The sequence below is a fragment of the Camelus ferus genome, chromosome 9 (assembly GCF_009834535.1).
Source record: "Camelus ferus isolate YT-003-E chromosome 9, BCGSAC_Cfer_1.0, whole genome shotgun sequence".
Classification (NCBI taxonomy): Eukaryota; Metazoa; Chordata; class Mammalia; order Artiodactyla; family Camelidae; genus Camelus; species Camelus ferus.
In genome coordinates, this window is record NC_045704.1 from 53,100,600 (window position 1) to 53,118,714 (window position 18,115).

At 43.2% G+C, this 18,115-nt stretch overlaps 1 long non-coding RNA gene across 5 annotated transcripts in view; it reads right to left on the reverse strand.

The window, feature by feature from the left end:
* LOC116665824 overlaps positions 1–18,115 on the reverse strand; it is a 132,461-nt gene that overhangs the window by 52,324 nt on the left and 62,022 nt on the right. For all 5 annotated transcript variants that reach the window (XR_004322540.1, XR_004322539.1, XR_004322537.1 and 2 more), the window contains exon 6: positions 10,928–11,034. This is a non-coding gene — a long non-coding RNA (uncharacterized LOC116665824). The remainder of the gene's footprint in view (positions 1–10,927; positions 11,035–18,115) is intronic.

Genomic DNA, 18,115 nt, shown 5'->3' on the forward strand with positions numbered 1-18,115 from the left:
GCCTTGTTGGCTGTTGGAATGGACAAACCTCAACTGGGGCATTTATGTGCCATATCATAGCGTAGACAGAGACCCCTCTGTCTCCCTCACTAGACTACAAACTCCTGGAGGGTGGGACCAAGCCCGAGTCCTCTTTCGAGGGCTCTCTGCACAGGGCTTGGCACGCGACGGACTCTGCTGTTCGGCAGATGATTGAAAGGAGCGGAAAGTGGGGGCTGAAACCAGAGAGTAGAGCACACAGCTCGGCGCGGGTCAGCCACGTGTGCAGACGGGACACCCGGGGGCCTGCGGCACAGGTGGCGGGGGAGGGGAGTCAAGGTCTTTCTGCCCTACGATGCCAAAGCAGGCAGACCGCCCACTCACATGATTTAGGACTTTTAACACTGAATCCTTATTGTTACTATGACTTTTGCACAAGTCACTCTGCCCAAAGGAATTTGTTTTGTAATAATTCCTTAGTTGAGGTGACACTGTGCAGAGTGCCCGTGTGCCTTGACTGGCACCTTACAGACCAGGGGGAGCCGGGAATGTGTGGTGTCACCAGGCATGGTGTTGGGAAAGGCAGGTGTGACGCAGCACGTCAACCCCGCCGCCTGACACCAGGCTGACTTGATGTATTCGTGGGACCATCATGCCTCGGAAGGCATCTGCTTTTGTGATAACTGGTACAAGCTTAGAGTACCCATCAGCACATCCTAGAGTCAACTTTACAAGCACATCCATAGGAAAAAATTTAAATGTCACTGCAATGATGTCTCTGTCCCTCCTCCCCCATCATATCAGATGCAGACACTGAGGACCAGAAAGCAAAAATGATTTCTCCCATATCACAGAGGGACTAGGGGTAGGAAGGCAGCTGGTGCTTAACTATCTTGGCTTGCAAACCAGTACCCTTTCATTATTCCCAGTGGTGAGGTAGGAAATATTCTCACCCGCTTACCCATTCATTCATCCAATCATCTATTCAATTAATCACCCAATCAGTCATTTTCCCATTCCTTTCCAGCTCTGTCTTGCACTGTTCTGCCCCTTGCTCTTTCTGTCCTTGCCACACTAGTGCTCTTTCAAGTCCTAGCAGACACCACGGTTTCTCCTACCCCAGGGCCTTTGCATATGCCATTCCTGGTTCCTGGAGTACTCTCTTCTCCCCTCCTTGCTTCTTGCTCATGCTTCTGCTTTCCTCAGGGGAGTCTTCCCTCACCTGCTTCAGTCATATCTCAATATACCGTGTACCTCCCTTCCATGGCACTTGCCACAGTTTTCAATTTTCCTTTTCTTTTATTTACGTATTTATTTTAGAGGACAATATGATTACTGTCTGCCTCACCAACTAGACTGAGTTTGACATTGGCTTGAGGTGCTCAAGACATTTTTTTGAAGGAATGAGCAGATGATGATTGAACAAATGAATTTAAAAATTGACAACAAGCAGGCACAAGGGAGGGAAAGAATTAAAATGAGAAAGAAATGAACCCTGGAATGAACAAGTAGGAGAGGAAGAGAGAAAGCGTCCGTTTAAGCAGCTATAACTCAACATGGGAAGGGACGTTTAACTGTAAGGGAAGTTGAGACTCGGGCTATGTGGCGAGACGAAGAGCTCACAACCGTGGTGAAGACTGAGGGGCTGGTTCGGGAGGCTTCCCAGAGGGAGGCGAGTTTTAACCTAGACATGTCCTGGGGAGCCCCACAGTCCAGCAGACAGGATGAGGCAACCACCAGAAGCAGGAGAAGTATTGTGGGGTCATGGAATCTAGGTACCACGACCCTACCACCCCTGACCGATGAGGAAGGCCTGAGCTCTCCATCTACTCTACTCCTCACGCGGTCTGGAGAGCGCCCTGTCCCAGACTCCTAATTGTCTTTGCACCAAAACTGACTGAGACATTCTTGGAGCTGAAAAGCAGGGGCCACCCTCCTTAGCCCTCTAGAAGGTGAAGCACAGGGCTGATCACAGTGATGTTCTGCACTGAGGCAGGACCTTAACACCTGCTAGGCCTGGGTGAACAGCCAAAGATGTTTTCATGTTACAGACGAAGAAACTGAGGCCAGAGAGAGGAAAGGGTTTGCTTTCAATGACCTAGCTGGTTGCTCAAAAGGGGTGCAGACACATAAGGGTTGGGACAGCCTGGTACAAAGCTCAGACGGGTCGCTTCGCCCAGCCAGGGATGTACAGGAGCCGCAGTGGGGTCCTGCGTTCCCAGGCACTCTATACGTGTTATCTCCGTCTTCACTGAAAAAGTCTAAGGCTACAGTGGTTTCCTTTTTTAAAAAAAGAAGTTACTGACCTACTTAAAGAATCTGATGAAATCTAAAACTCTTTCCTTCATAAAAATACGTATGTACCAAAAATGATATTCAATTCTAGGGGCTCCTTAAGGACCCTGGGACTCCAGGCTAAAAGCCTCTGCTTTAAGTTAAGTATTATTTTCCCCATGAAGAACATGAATAAACTGAGGCTCAGAGAGTTATGAGCTATAGCCCATGCAGCATGGCAAGGTGACTTTGCACTTACATATAGATCGGTTGGGCTCCAAAGCTCAAGTTGGTTTCTTCCCTCAGCACAGACTGAGATGAAAAGCCACAGATACCAGAAAGCAAATGTTCACTCATTCTTTACCCAGTCAATGTGTGTGTGTGTGTGTGTTTTTTTAAAGCATCTACTGAGTGCCTGGCATTAAAATAAGAGATGGCCCCATAGAGCTTGCAAAAGAGTTCTGCATAGCTGTTAGCTAGCATTCATCTCTCCAAGAGAGAGCCTTCTGCTGGAAGCTCGTGGCCAGGCCTTCCTGTGAGTCCCCACTTCTGGGAATAGCAGAGCACAGAGGTCCCCAGTGAAGGAGGGGGAGTGGGGGTCCCACTGAGGACTTCACTGGCTGAACAAGGAGCAGCGGAGGAATAGAATCAGCCAGCCAACAGATGCCTTCCATCTGTGTTGATGGGCAATACAGCCAGATCCTATAGGGAGCATCTCACCCTACTATCTTTAAGATTGAGATTTTTAGGTTTTGCCTCAGAGTAGTGCTGTGGTTTAATATGTCCCCTTCTCCTGCCTTCTTTGGAGGTGATGGGGCTGGAGCCCGCATACCACCTTGGCGGACCCTCTCTAGTGTCCTCATGGGTATCTGAGTGATGTCTGCTTATAGGAAAGAGCCAGCAGTGAGTGGAGGGCCCTGGAGGACCTGAGTCTGGTAAGTATGAGACACTATTTAGAACAGAGAAAGCAGCCTGGACTGGTGTGCCTGGGTGAGGCGAGGCAGTGGGTGGATTCGCTCCACACTCCCTTTTCTGCTTGACTCAGTGACCTCTCCTCCATCTCTGCAGAAGCTCGGGTTTCTCCTGAATCCAGTCCTGGGACACTTCTCCTGATTTCTGGCTACTAACCCCCCCTCTACCTGCCCTCAGGGCTCTTGAACACTTTAAGAGACTCCATGACAGCCTAAGGATGACCTGAAAGCCAGAGCTCCTATATCTAGAGACAATGCAATTGTAATTGCTTCTAGCTTCATGGAGACAAAGCTCAGGAAATCAGCCTCCTTGGTGAAGCGCCATCAGGAGGGGTGGTGGAGGGGCACGGACCAGAGCAGGGGTGGGGAGAAGGGCACCCTGGGCTGACCCAAGCCCGGTCGCCAATTAACTGATAATACTAATGCCAGGAGAGTGCAGGGTGAACGTAACTGTCGGCGCTCCCGTTGGAAGTGGCCGCTCAGCGAGGCTCCCAATCCTCCCGTCCACTACGGGCCTTGCGCTCGAGTCCTGCCCCGGCCGTGAAGTCTGTGTGACTGTGAACACGTCGCTTCTCCTTCTGGGGACTCTCCATCTATCCAATGGGTGGGACCCAGGCCTCTTTCTGCCCCTCACATCTAGGCTTTTCTTTGTTTGGGACTTGAGAAACAACGCAGCCAAAATGATTTTCTTAAACTAAGGTATGATTTATATACAGTGCAATGCTTTTCACGGCACTGTTGACTCTGTTTTGAGGAACAAGCACACTTGTGTAACCTCACGGCCTCCAGCCGGGACATGGAATGTTTCCATCACCACAAAAAAGGTTCCCTTGTGCCATTTTCTAGTCAGTTCTTCACCCCAGAAGCAACGGATGTTCTGATTTCTATCGCTGTTAGCTTAGTTGTGTCTATGCTAGAATTTCATAATAAAAGGAACCGTATGGTCTGTGCTTCTGTGTCTGACTTCTTTCACTCAGCACATTATTTCTGAGACTCACTCATGTTGTTACATGCATGCAGTTTTATCCTTTTATTTTCTGAATATAGTTCATTACGGATATATCACAGTTTATTCACTTTCCTAACGATGGCTGTTTGGTCTTTTTCCAGTCGTTGGCTCTTATGAACATTCTTAGAGCAGGCTTTATGTAGGTTCATGTCTTCATTTCTCTTGGATAAATATCTAGGCGTGGGATTTCTGGGTCATTAGGGAGATGCATGCTTAGCTTTTCTGAGAAGCTATTAAACAGTTTTCTCAAGTGGTTTTTACCATTTTAAACTCCCTCCAACAGAGTGTGAGAGTTCAGGCTGCTCCACGTCCTCTCTGTCATTTTATGTTGTTACTCTCCTTCTCCTTAGCCATTCCAAGGAGTGTTCCGTGGTTCACAATGATTTTTACACACATTTTTCATTTCTTATGCTTTCTTTTACTACTGAACCCAAAGCAGATTATTTTCAACACCATTTTAAAGAATCAAAGATACTTTAAACGCTCGTTAAATATCTACATTCTTTTGCAGATGGCTGGTATGCCAGCTCACGCCTCATTTAATGAATCTATTCATTCCAGATCAGTTCATCCCATTTCTTTTCATAAATATGTACCTATTGCCAAATATGTGTAAGCCTCTGGTGCTAGATTCCTATCAGGATGGTGATGAAAAGACTTGGTTTGTGCCCTCAAGGGCCAGACAGGGGGAGGGAGAACCCAAGTCTAAAAATGTTACACTCCTGCTACGAGGTGACCCGGAGGGTGTGCCCTTGTAGAAAGGACAAATGTTTTGAGGGTCCTGGATAAAAAAAAATCATCCCCACCATATCCATCAAGGAAGGAGATAGATGTGTTTTTGAACATCTGTATGTAAAGCAGTGTTAGAGGCACCGGGAATGTAGGGGCAGGGGGTTATTAAAACCTAACTGTGCCTATTTCCCAAACTGGCAGGTGGTGGGCATCCTTGAGACACGGGCACACTTAGAGTCATTGGTGGAGCCCAGTGAGGTTACAGAGGGCACCAGCAGGTGGATATCTGTGAGCTGTGCCAGAGCTGCCCAAGATGGGCAATGGTGTCATAGGAGCTGAGTGCAGGGCATGAAGAAAGAGGAGGGGGTGGTTGGGATTTTTCTCCAAGTCATGACTTGGAAAGCATGCTCACCATCTGTGCGGGGGATGCCTGGGCCTCCTCTGGGGAATACCTGACCAATCTCCAAGCTCAAGCTCCATCTCCTCATGAGGTCAGGGTTTGCCGATGCCCTGGAAGAGTGGGAGTTCTTGAAACACAGCGAAGAGCTCATCCCGCCTGGTGGAAGTGCTGGCTAAGTGTCGTTCCCTGTCCTGGCTGGAGTCACTCCAGTAGAAACATCCCACAGGGCTGGCCCATCAGGAGGTCATATTCCTCTCCTGGTTTCATGCTGAGAGATCACACACAGAGTCTGGCGAAACTATTTGAGCTGCTAGCGGGTTACAGGATGGCAGTGAGGGTGCTCTGATTAGAAGTCTGGGCCACCTTTTTGGAAATGATCCCCAAGCCAATTCTCACTCCTGAGAGTAAGTGGAAAGAGCCCCATGGACTGAAAAGTTGAGGGTCCTCAGAGACTACAAAGAACAAGGACTTGAACCATAAGATCGCCAAAGTCCCAAGAAAATCCCATGCTATAAAGAAGGCTTCTATCCAGGCTAAGCAGGAGTCAACTCTAACAGCTAGTGTGTTACGGGTAGGGGAGGGTACGGAAGCCCAAAGTGAAATTTCTATGTGTTGTCATGAACAACAAGGCAGAATCGCAGTACACGCAGATTAAAAGGAGCTGATTGCAAAGGAGCTTTCTCCAATTTCTAGAGTTAATGCCATCCCTATCAAACTACCCAGGACATTTTTCATAAATCTAGAACAAATTATCCTAAAATTTATATGGAATCACAAAAGACCCAGAATTGCCAAAGCAATACTGAAGAAAGAGAATGAAGCTGGAGGAATAACCCTCCCAGACTTCAGACAGTACTACAGAGCTACAGTCATCAAAGCAGTGTGGTATTGGTACAAAAACAGACATATGGATCAACGGAACAGAATAGAGAGCCCAGAAGGAAATGTACACACATGTGATCAATCAATATTCAGCAAAGGAGGCAAGGATATACAACGGAGAAAAGACAGTCTCTTCAGCAAGTAGTGTTAGGAAAGCTGGACAGCAGCATGTAAGTCAATGAAGCTAGGACACTCCCTCACTCCATACACAAAAATAAACTCAGCGTGGCTTAGAGACTTAAACATAAGACAAGACATTGTAAACCTCCTAGAAGAAAACAGAAGCAAAACATTCTCTGACACAAATATTGGCAATGTTCTCTAGGGCAGTCTACCCAGGCAATGGAAATGAAATCAAAAATAAACAAATGGGACCTAATATACTTACAAGCCTTTGCATGGGGAAAAAAACTATAAACAAAACAAAAAGACAACCTACGGAATGGGAGAAAATATTTGTAAATGATGCGACTGACAAGGGCTTACTTTCCAGAATATACAAACAGCCCATACAACTCAATAACAGAAGAACAAACAGCCCAATCAAAAACTGGGCAGAAGACGTAAACAAATGTTTCTTCAGTCACGACATACAGATGGCCAACAGGCATATGAAAAAATGCTCAATATCGCTAATTAACAGAGAAATGCAAATCAAAACTGCAATGAAGTACCACTTCGCATGAGTCAGAATGGCCAGCATTCAAAAGTTCACAAACAATTAATGTTGAAGAGGGTGTGGAGAAAAGGGAACCCCCTACACTGCTGGGAACGTAGTTTGGTACAGCCATTATTGAAAACAGTGTAAAGAATTCTTAAAAAACTAAAAATAGGCTTACCATATGATCCAGCAATTCCCCTCCTGGGCATATATCCAGAGGAAACCGTAATATGAAAAGATTTATGCACCATAATGTTCATAGCAGCATTATATACAATCATCAAGACACGGAAGCAACCTAAATGTCCATTGACGGATGACTGGATAAAGAAGCTGTGGTATATTTATATAACGGGAAACTACTCAGCTATAAGAAACAATAAAATAATGCCATTTGTAGCAACATGGATAGACCTGGAGATTGTCATACTAAGCGAAGTTAAGTCAGACAGATAAAGAAGAATACCATATGATATCATTTATATGCGGAATCTGAAAAAAAAAAATAAAAGGCCAAATGAACTTATTTACAAAACAAAGATTGACTCACATAGAAAACACACTTATAGTTACCAGGGCAGGGGAAGAAGGTGGGAAGGGATAAATTGGGAATTACAGATTTGCAGATACTGGCTACTATATATAAAATGGATAAACATCAAGGTCCTACTGTACAATACAGGCAACTATATTCAACACCTTGTAATAGTCTATAATGAAAAAGAAATGAAAAGGAAATATATATATACATACATACATACACATACATATATATGACTCACTGTGATGTATACTAGAAATTAATACAACATTGTAAACCGACTATACTTCAATCAAAACCAAAACCAAACTAGGAAGCTTTCTCGTAGGTATGTGAGTGTAGGAAAAAACACAGTGTATATAGGGTTCAGTACCATTCGTGGTTCCAGGCATAACTGGGGGTCTGGGAATGTACCCCCATCGAGGGGAGGGGGCAGACTACTGCAAACAGTCCAACTGTTGATACTATCATCATCATTACTTTTAACAGCAGGACTCTCTCTTCAGATGTACTGCTGGGAGTGTTCACTCCTGTCTTTGGCCTTCATTTTCTCGATGACATTTCATCTTGCTATCATGGGGTTGTGGGAGGCAGGCCGATCCCTATGCAACGGTCTCTTCCGCTCCTCAAATAAAAAACACAAGCCTCCCTGAGATCCCACCACTCAGAGCGTGGCTGACCGAAGCATTTCTGATGGTGTGCTTGGGAATCAGAGGAGGGAAATCAGAGCAGAAGGCTCACTCCCTCTGAAAAACATACAATGTGTATTATGACCACGTGATTTTGCTTCTGGATGTGTCCGATGTAAGCTGAAAGCCTCTGGCCTAAAGCAGCTACCAAAATGGGGCCACAACCTCGTCATCCAGTCCAGCAGTCTCAGTGAGAAACCCCATGCCTCAGTTCAGTGAAATCCGAGAAGCACTCATCTTAAGAATCCAGGGAAGGTCTCATTCTATTCACACTTAGGATTCACGCCCAAAACAAACACAGCGACGCCTGTTAACATCCAAGGCGCCCACTCGTGTGGAGGGCCTGGGAAAGCCAGAAGTTACCGTTGGCAGTTTGCATCAAGGCTGACTGCACGTAACTTGTCAGAAGACGTTGAAAGCCTTACCCAGCTCGAAGCCTTTCCGTGACCTTCTGGTCTAGTGTTGTTCTCTGACCTACCACAGACCAAAACAGTCATTCTGTTTGTCAAATTCACGGCCGGCTGTTGTGCAAGAGCCCCGTTGTTACTCAGGATAGATCTTCAGAAAAGATTATGGCAAATCCCCTGGGATTGCTGGCGGTCTCTTGTTTCTGTTCAGAACCTTTCTTAGCGCTCTGTCCCACCGCTCTTTCCTTTTAAGTTTTCACACCTTTTTTTTTTTTTGAAATAAGGTGAGCTGTTCTGGATTTATAAAATTATATATGGGCTTGGTATCAAATTTTTTTTTAACAGAGAGAGAATAATTGTGGGATTCAACCTGTTCCAGGGACTGTGTAAGATGCTATAGTGCAGGGATCTCATTTTATCATCATGATATCCTGAGAAAATGTGACATCCACAAGGGAAACTGAGGTTCAGAGAAGGTATTCAACCTGCGTAAGGTCACACAAATAGTAAACAGTGGAGACGGCATTAAAAACCTTTCAGAGCTTAATCCGAATTCCACACATTGCATTACCATATATTTATATATATATATATAAATTTTTTTTTTAAATACCTCTGGGAATTTGTTCCCTATGTGCATCTCTGAGCGAGGTTTTCCATGGTGGAGAATAGAGTCAGGGAAAAGTCGTAGTGGTCATCTAGGGAAGGAGAAAGAACTTTGTGTCTCTCCACAGGTTGAGAAGACGTATTGTTGGGCCAGAAATTAAATAATATCTGTTCAGTAGAGGAAAGGGTTGTGCCAGAAATCCAGGCAAAGTGCTTGTAGACATTGCCTTCTGAGTGGGAAAAGTTAATGTTCTCTCTCTCTTAAAAATATAAAATCCATTCAAGTATAGCATTGAAGGTAAACATTTCTTTCCAGGTGCACCCAGAGACGACTGACTGCATCTCTGAAAGTGAAAAGTTCTGCTAAAATAATCAAGCCTGGGCATTCGGATAGACCCTGGGTTTCCAAAACACCCCCGTTCACAACGCAGGGGATCCCCAAGTCCTCTGCTGGAAGCACGAAGAGTCTCCCTTGAATCTTCAAGTTTGCTGCTGCCAAAGCTGAGTCCCTCCTACCCAGAAGAGGCTGTTCCCAGTTGCGATGCGTAGCGTGGATGCTCTTCTGCCAACAAGAATTGCTGAGAGATGTGTAAGCTCTAGAATCTGGAATAGCTACATATTAGTTGCATTGAATTACGCAAGACTAGGGATCGTCAAGTACCTTCTACAAAATAAGTAGTTCGTGCTTTGTTTTAGGTACCGAGGTATAATTTGAAGTCTCAGTCCTGTAAGTTCCCCTTTTGGAAATCTTAACGAGTCCACTCTTCTCCCCTTTTGAAAATCTTAACGAGTCCACTCTTCTCCTGAACCAGGTAGGGGGGAGGGTGGGGGGTGGGGGCTATTCTTTTTGCTGTTGTGAAATGCAGGCTTCCTATCTGCGCTGCAGTTGGAGGCAACCTAAGACTCATTCTTGCCCCAGCAGACAGCACTTGGCCCTAAGCAATCTGTGAATAATTAAGCAATGACTATAGCTGCAAGTTCTAAAATGTTCCACATTTTAATGCAGGTTAAGTAACATTTCTTCCACCCGTCGGAGAAGGGGAGACAAGACAAAAGAACCGTCCAGGTCTAGTGCCTCTTCTCTCAAACTGATTTGATTTTTCCTATCAGTCCTTTGATGATGACTCATGGTCACAGACCAGTGTTTAAGAACTGTCCCCCTGGCCGCCCCTAGGCCACGGGCTCAGTGAAACCTTGTCATTGCAAGACCCCCGCATCTGTAAGGAGGATGGATGGGTTGAACAAGCAGTGTGGTTTGCTGGAAGAACACAGGTACTGTACCTCGCATGCCCATCATTTGCTGGGGGACCTTGGGTGGATCCTGGCATATCCCTAAGTCTCACGTGGTACCCCTGGAACATCAGAGGACTGGCCTGATGTCTAAGATCCCTTTACAGCTAAGGTTCTATGTATTTGTACACAGTACAGAAGAACCCGAAATAGTCCCCAAATACAGTGGAAGTGATGCAAAGAAGAACCAGCACAAGAGGGTAAAGTGTGGTGGTGGTGGTGAAGTCAGTGTTGACCAGCAGACAGACCTGGGTTCCAGCTCTGCTTCTATTACTCACAGATTGTACAATATCAAGGTATTCAACCTCTCTAAACTTCCAGTTCTTTCTTTGTAAAAAGTATTGAATAACACAACATGCCTCATAGGATGGAGGTGAGCATTAACTCTGATAAATATGAGACACCTGACGCAGTTCTGAGACAGAACGCTCTCTCAGCTGCTGACTTCAAATAAAAATTTAAAAAAAATCAAAAACTGGCACATACCTGTATCTCAGGTGTTTGTGACCTCGGGCTGTTTTCTTTGGTCTGTCCATCCTCCTCTTGATTGGCTCCTTAACTCCTGCTAAGCGGCTCAGGTCTTTGTCTTTTGTCTGAAAAGCAAAGCCAGGATATTAGCTAATTGTTCAAAGTAGGGGTATCTAAGTTTTCTTACTTAGTCCACAGAATTTGGAGCATGTCTTTCCACTGGAAATTAGTAGGGGCATCTGTTTATGATGTACATGTGCTGGCCTCAAACTGGCCTCCCCCACAGCTGTACACCACCTCCCCCAGTCTATTCTCCACACTGTAGCCATGTGATCATATCTGTCCAAAGTGCAGTTTGTGTAGCTTCCCACCAATTCTATTTGTTGATAAAGCAGAGATTCCTAACACAGCCCTGCTTATTTCAGACCTTGCCGATTTCACTAGCCTCACTTTGTGTCGCTACTTTCCCTAACAATAAGCTTTATCCTGGTACCTTGACACAATGCTTCAGCCACCTGAAATATCAGCCCCCTCCATGGATATGCTTGCTCTCCATTTGTAGCCCAGTTCAAAAGCTTTTTCCTCCAGGAAGTACTCCTTGATATACCACGATGAGGCCTTCTCAGTAAATGCATTCATAGGAAGCCTACTGTTTAACTCCCCTTTTTAAAAAAGCAATCATTACAGCTGAAATTTATGGTGTAATCCATAATTTGATGTCTATCCCCTCCTCCTCCCCATGTAAGTTCCAGGCTCTGGCTGGGACTGTCCTTGACGTTAGTGTATTCACACTGCACAATTCAGTGCCCAGCATATAGTAGGTATCCAATAATATCTAGGGAATGAATGACTGGCTGTTTGAATGAGGACATGCACGCACAAAATGAAGACGGTTCATCCTGTAGTGCAAGATGTGGAGTTGGATGCTCATAAATTATTTAAAAAGTTAGACGTTTGACAGGAACAAAATGATCCTGAGATCCTGAAAGGCTCCAGGATGTACAGTTGTTGAAATGTCACCTTTAAGACGTGGGTATTGATTTACAGTTTGCATTCCTAAGTACATAGGATTCTGTACTAGCAGGAAAAAAATCCAATTTCTGCATCTCAGTGAAGGAGAAGGCTAAGTCAGATTCAGTATCATCTGCCGGAAGGTTGTGGGTGTGTGTGTGGGTGTGTGTGTGTGTGTGTGTGTGTGTGCAGCGCGCAGCGCATGCTCATTTAAGAGTTTTACATCAACTGGCTTCTTTGGTGGTAAAAGAGAAAAGCCTTAAGACTTTCTTTTTGCCAATAAGAGATTGGTTTTTCCTGTTTCAACACTTCAGCTGAATTTCTGGAATCACGCAGCAGTACTCTTGTACCCGGCTTCCGCTCTGTATGACATTTTTATGGCTCATCCAGGTTGTGATGTGTGGTAGCAGCCTGTTAGCTTTGTTTGCTGCTGTGTAGTAGTCTATTGTATGTCTATATCACAGGTTGTTGATCTATTTCATTGTGATGAGCATCTGGGCTCTCCTCATAGCTATTTATTTATTAATGAGGTGTCTATAAATATTCTTGTACCAGTCTTGTATGTATATGCTTTCATTTCTTTCGGGTAAACATTGAAGAGGGACATTGCCGCGTCATGGGGTGGCTGTAGGTTTACTTTTATGATATTGCTGGACTGATTTTCCAAGTGATTTGCCCATTTTGCACTCCCACTAAGTCCACAGCAACACCTGGTGTTGTCAGTCTCTTTCATTTCAGCCATGCTGGTGGGTATATAAAATTATCTTGTGGTTTTAATGTGCCTTTTCCTGATGACAAATAGTGAACATTTTTTTCATGGGCTTATTGATCATGTGATATTTTTCTTTGTTAGGTTCCTGAGTCTTCTATTTTATTTTAAACAGTGTCGTTTAGCTTTTAAACATTGAGTTTCAGCATTTGTGTATATATTTCATTTTATTTTTTGTTTCGCTTTGTTTTTTTGGGGGCAGAGGTTAGGTAATTAGGTTTATTTGTTTACTTAATGGAGGTACCAGGGATTGAACCCAGGACCTTATGCGTGCTAAGCATGTGCTCTACCACTGACCTCTGCCCTCCCGCCTGTGTATATATATTTTGAATATGAGACTTAAGTCAGATATATGTATTGCAACTATTTTCTCCATGTCCATGTCTTGCCTATTCACTTTTTAAAGCGAGCTTCCCTTTGAGGAGCAAATTACTTAATTTAGACCCATGCTTCCCTTGTAATGAGTACTTTTTGTGTTCTAAGAAACCTTTTCTCACTTAAATGTTGTGAAGATATTCCCCTAGTTTCCTTACAGAAGCTTTATAGTTTCAGCTTTTCTGTTTCGGTCTATGAACCGTCTCCAATTGATTCTTGCATATGGTGTAAGATATAAGTCAAAGTTCTTTTTCTCCCCATAGAGACAAACTTCTTTCCCCACTGAATTGCACTGGTCCTTCCTTTTGCTGAAAATTAACTGACCATTCCTGGTTATTCTGTATGTAACTATGTTCTTTAGATTATTTACATCCAGTATGTGTATGGTAAAAATATTACATAATGGGGTACTACTGCACATCTCTTCCCAACTTTGTTCACTGATGCCAGATTGGTAGCTTGAAATCAGCCATTTACACCACGGAAATAGGCAAACACTACAACTCAAGGCTCAATGTACTGTTACTTTGATTCTCCCGACTTAAGAATGTATTGGAAACAATGTTAGTAATCAACCTTAAAATCGGGTCATGTCTGCAACTATGATATTATGACTAGCACAAAAATTTGAGAAAATGCTCTTCCAGTATTTGAAAGCTATTATTCGAGTCAGAAAGTTAGTCTCACTCATCATTAGTGAATCAGTAAAGTTCTAGCAAACATCATTTCACTGTCATCTTTTCCTTAATGGAAACAAAAGTATGAACAAACGTTCGTGGGGGAAGTACCCCGCCTTCCTGTCGCAGCTGTGGAGGGGCTACAGGTGTCAGTGAAAGTGTCCCAAGGGAGGGCTGATGCACTGCCAGCTGTGCGAAATTGACGGCTATCGCCAGATGATCCTCAAGATTTTGGTGAATTTGGAGAAAATTAAGAAAAGGCCTTCAGGGGGAGGGGCTCTGATGGTCTTGAAGCAGGATGCAAATGGCCACAGGTCCCATGAGGACAGCCCAGCTGAAGATTTAGCCTGAGGAAAGCACACAGGTGGGAAGGCTGTCTTGGAAATGGTCCTCCCTCAGGGTTGGACAGAATGATGGCGGGTGAAGGCTAATGGTGGGAAACAAGGCAGGAAACGTTGGATTGGAGTAATTTTGTGAATATTCTTGAATTCCACAGAGTGGAGTTTGTACTTGCATCAGAAGGCAGTAGGGAGCCATTGAAGAGCTTTGAGTGAGGGACTCCCCGGCCAGAGTTGTATTTTCTGACAGATAACTTGGCAGCGTGGCTAAGACTGACCGGAGAAGAAAGGCTGGGGTTAGGAGAATTCAGAAGGTGATAAGCATATGGATGGAAACATGTGACATGAGCCTAAATTGAGCTGGTGGCCATCGAAACAGAAAGGCTACGAGTAATGGTGGAAGACACATATCCAGCGTTCAAGTAACATCACTTGGGAAAAAACTCTTATACTTTAAATTTTTCTTTTTAAATTTTATTTTAATTTATGATTAGTATTTTTTGTGGAGGTTTGAGAATGTGGGGAGGAGTCAGTGAGTTAGAGAAGTGTAAAATAAGGAGGCTGAAGGAAAGCACTCTGGAATTTTTACATTGAAACCCCTTTTTTTCTTTATTTGCAGGATTTGGGGTGACAGAGTGTTTCTCCAGGGAATACGTATACATTTTAATTAATGTACATTTTAACACTTACTTACTATTTCCTTTCTGGGGGCTTGCTGCCTAATAAAAGGAATAAAATAAAGGCTTGCTTTTTTGTTTTTTTATTAGAAATATTTAAAGAATGTACTCTGTTTGCCTTTGAGTGCATTCTGGCGAGGTGACTTTAGGCCATAAAGACTTGAGTGTGTGGGTCATGTCCTGTCCCTGAGCTTTCTGGCTTTGTCTTGTTTATTCTGAATATAGAGGAGACATTGTAGAGACCACTTAATTCTCAGGAGCCCTCTGAAACCAGCCAAGCATAATTCTTAAGAAAAAATTGATCTTTTAAAAAACGATTTCTTTTAGGAAACTATAATATATTAGAATACTTTAGAAGTTCTAGAACTTTGTTTAGAGGAAAAATTCGTGAAGAGAATATTCTCATGGACCATACACAGATCAGACACTCAGATAATTGGTGAATGGTTATTGCAGCTAAACTGGTCAAAGAGAAAGCTATGTCTTTTCTTCTGCAAATCAGACTGCATTATTTTAACTCATCTTCAGTGATTACAAAAAATAGGACTTTATGTTGTCAAATGATTCGAACAACACACAGGTAGACATTATAATGTAGGGGACTCAGAGAGCTGTTTGTAAAGTCAGGCTACCTGGGCCTCCCTCTCTGCAATTTCTGATTCTGTGGCCTTGGGCATAGACCACCTTCCAGCTCCGTTTCCTTATGATAATACAGGAATAATAATAGAAATTAACTCATAGGGTTGGTGTGATACGTTAAGTGAGAGGATACACATAAAAAGCATTTAAGAACAGTACCTGGTTATATGAGAGTTTGTAATAACTTAGTAATCATGATCATTCTCATCATGGTTGTTTTTTACAATGGCACCTTAATGAATTAGAAAATTCTAAATAGTACTTGTCACATAATAAATGCTCAATAAACTATTATCTAAGGATATAAGGTGAAAATCTTCCCTCCTCAAGCTCCAGAGGTAATCACAATAGACATCATTGTGAAGATGTGCATATGTATATGTGAATATACACAGTTATGTTTTCAAATAAAAATGGGGTCATATCATATTGTTCTGCAACTTACTGTTTTACTTACACATTAAAAATTATTTGCTATACAAATATGCCCAACTGATTTTTGACAAAGGTACAGAAGCAATTCAGTGGAGGAAGGAGAGTGTCTTCAATAAGTGGTGCTGGAGTCATTGGACATCCAGAGGCAAAAAACAAATCAATCTCGACCTCAACTTCATAGCTTATACAAAAATTAACTTCAAACAGATCACGGTTGTAAATGAAACTATAAAACTTCTAAACAATATGAGAGAATTGTTAGAATCTAGGTCTAGTCAAAGAGATCTTAGACTTGATGCCAAAAGTATGACCCACAAAAAGAAAAACTTATAAGCAGGATGCCACCAAAATTAAGACCTTTTGCTCCATGAAAGACCTCATTAAGAGGATAAAAAGGAAAACTACAGACTGAGAGAAAAGATTTTATGATATATCCAACAAAGGATCAGTATCGAAAATATATAGAGAACTCTCAACACTCAACACTGAAAAAAAAAAACAATTCAATTAAAAATAGACAAAATACATGAATAGATACATCACTGAAGAGGAGACACAGATGGCAAATAAACACAGGAAAAGATGGTCAACATCGTTAGTCATTGAGTAAGTGCAATTTAAAGCCACAATGAGATATTACCACACATCAATCAGAACGGCTAAAATGAAAAATAGTGACATCACCAAATGCTAGTGAGGATGCAGAGAAATGGACCACTCATCCATTGCTGGCGGCAATATGAAATGGTATAGCCACTCTGGAGATCAGTTTTGCAACTTCTAAACAACAGAATATGCAACTGTCAAATGACCCAGCCATTACATTCTTGGACATTTCTCCCAGAAAAATAAAAATGTATGTTCACACAAAAACCTATACATGAATATTCAGAGCAACTTTATTCATAATAGCTCCAACGTGGAAGTAAGCCAGATGTCCTTCGGCAGGCGACTGGTTAAACAAACCGGAATATCCAAACCATGGAATATCACTCAGCAATAAAAAAGGAATGCACAGTTGATTCATCCAACAACTTGGATGAATCCAGATAATTATGCTAAGTGAAAAATGCCAACCCCCAAAAGTCACATACTGCATAACTCCACTTACATAGAATTCTTGAGGGGAGAAAATTATAGAAATGGAGGACAGATTCTTTGCTGCCAGGGCCCAGGCATGAGGCAGAGAAGGGAGAGCACAAAACGACAGCACAAGTGATCCTTGTGGTCACAGAGCTGTTCTGAATCTTGGTTATGATGCTGGATGGAACCCCTTCATGTGATAAAATTGCATAGAACCGGTGAATAAAACTGGGGATGTTTGAGAATTAGTGGGTTGTAGCAATTTCAATATCCTGGCTGTGACATTACATTACAATTTTGCAGGATGTTCCAATTAAGGAAAACAGGGTAAGGTCTATAGGGGCTCTCTCTGCATTATGTCTTGCAACTGCCTGTGAACCTACAGTTTTCTCAAAATAAAACATTTAATTTAAAAAATTAAAATCATAAGCTCTTAGCAAAACAAAATAAAAACTAATGGTTTAACTAAGGGTTTGATCATTTTAAGGGTTTAAGTGCATTTTAATATTTGCAATTTTTTTTCTTTGATGCATTCACTAGTCAATCATGAATTGGCCAAATTCAACCTTTGATTATAAATGATTCCAATATGTTGTGCAGGGACCATGCAGCATAAAAGCAGTAGATGGAAATGGTAAGTGAGGAAACTGGGTCAGAGATCTGGAACCAGAGTCGTGCTCTTAACAAGTTCATTGACTAGGGACCTCTTTGCCCGCCCACTGGGAAGGGTAATTAAGCATGAAGGCTAAGTTGAATAGTACCTTCTTCAGGAAGGCCATGACTCTGGGTCACAGATGGCCTTCACCAGGAGAGTCAAGACTTAAGCAACTCCCATCTAGTTGGGAAATTCAAGCCCATTATGTCTTACTGGGGAAGCAGTACTGACCGTCATGGAAGAAGGAGACCTCAATTTTAGCAAACAGCTGTTTTTCCTTAACAACAGAAGGGTGAAAAGGGCTCAAGTTGGCCCTTAGCGAACTGATCCATGGAAAGATCCTTTAAGCAGATTCTCTCACTGAGCACAGGGAGGAAGACAGTCTCACTCCCCAGCCCCGCCCAGGAAATGCACAGAGACCTGTTTCCCTGGGAGCCCTCAAAGTCAAGGGACCCCGTCCTTTGCTGCCCCGGTGTTCAGGCCTGTCATTGGGCTGCCTGTCCGGGACCTGCGCTCTCCTTTTCGGAAGGCGATCCTGAGCTCCAGG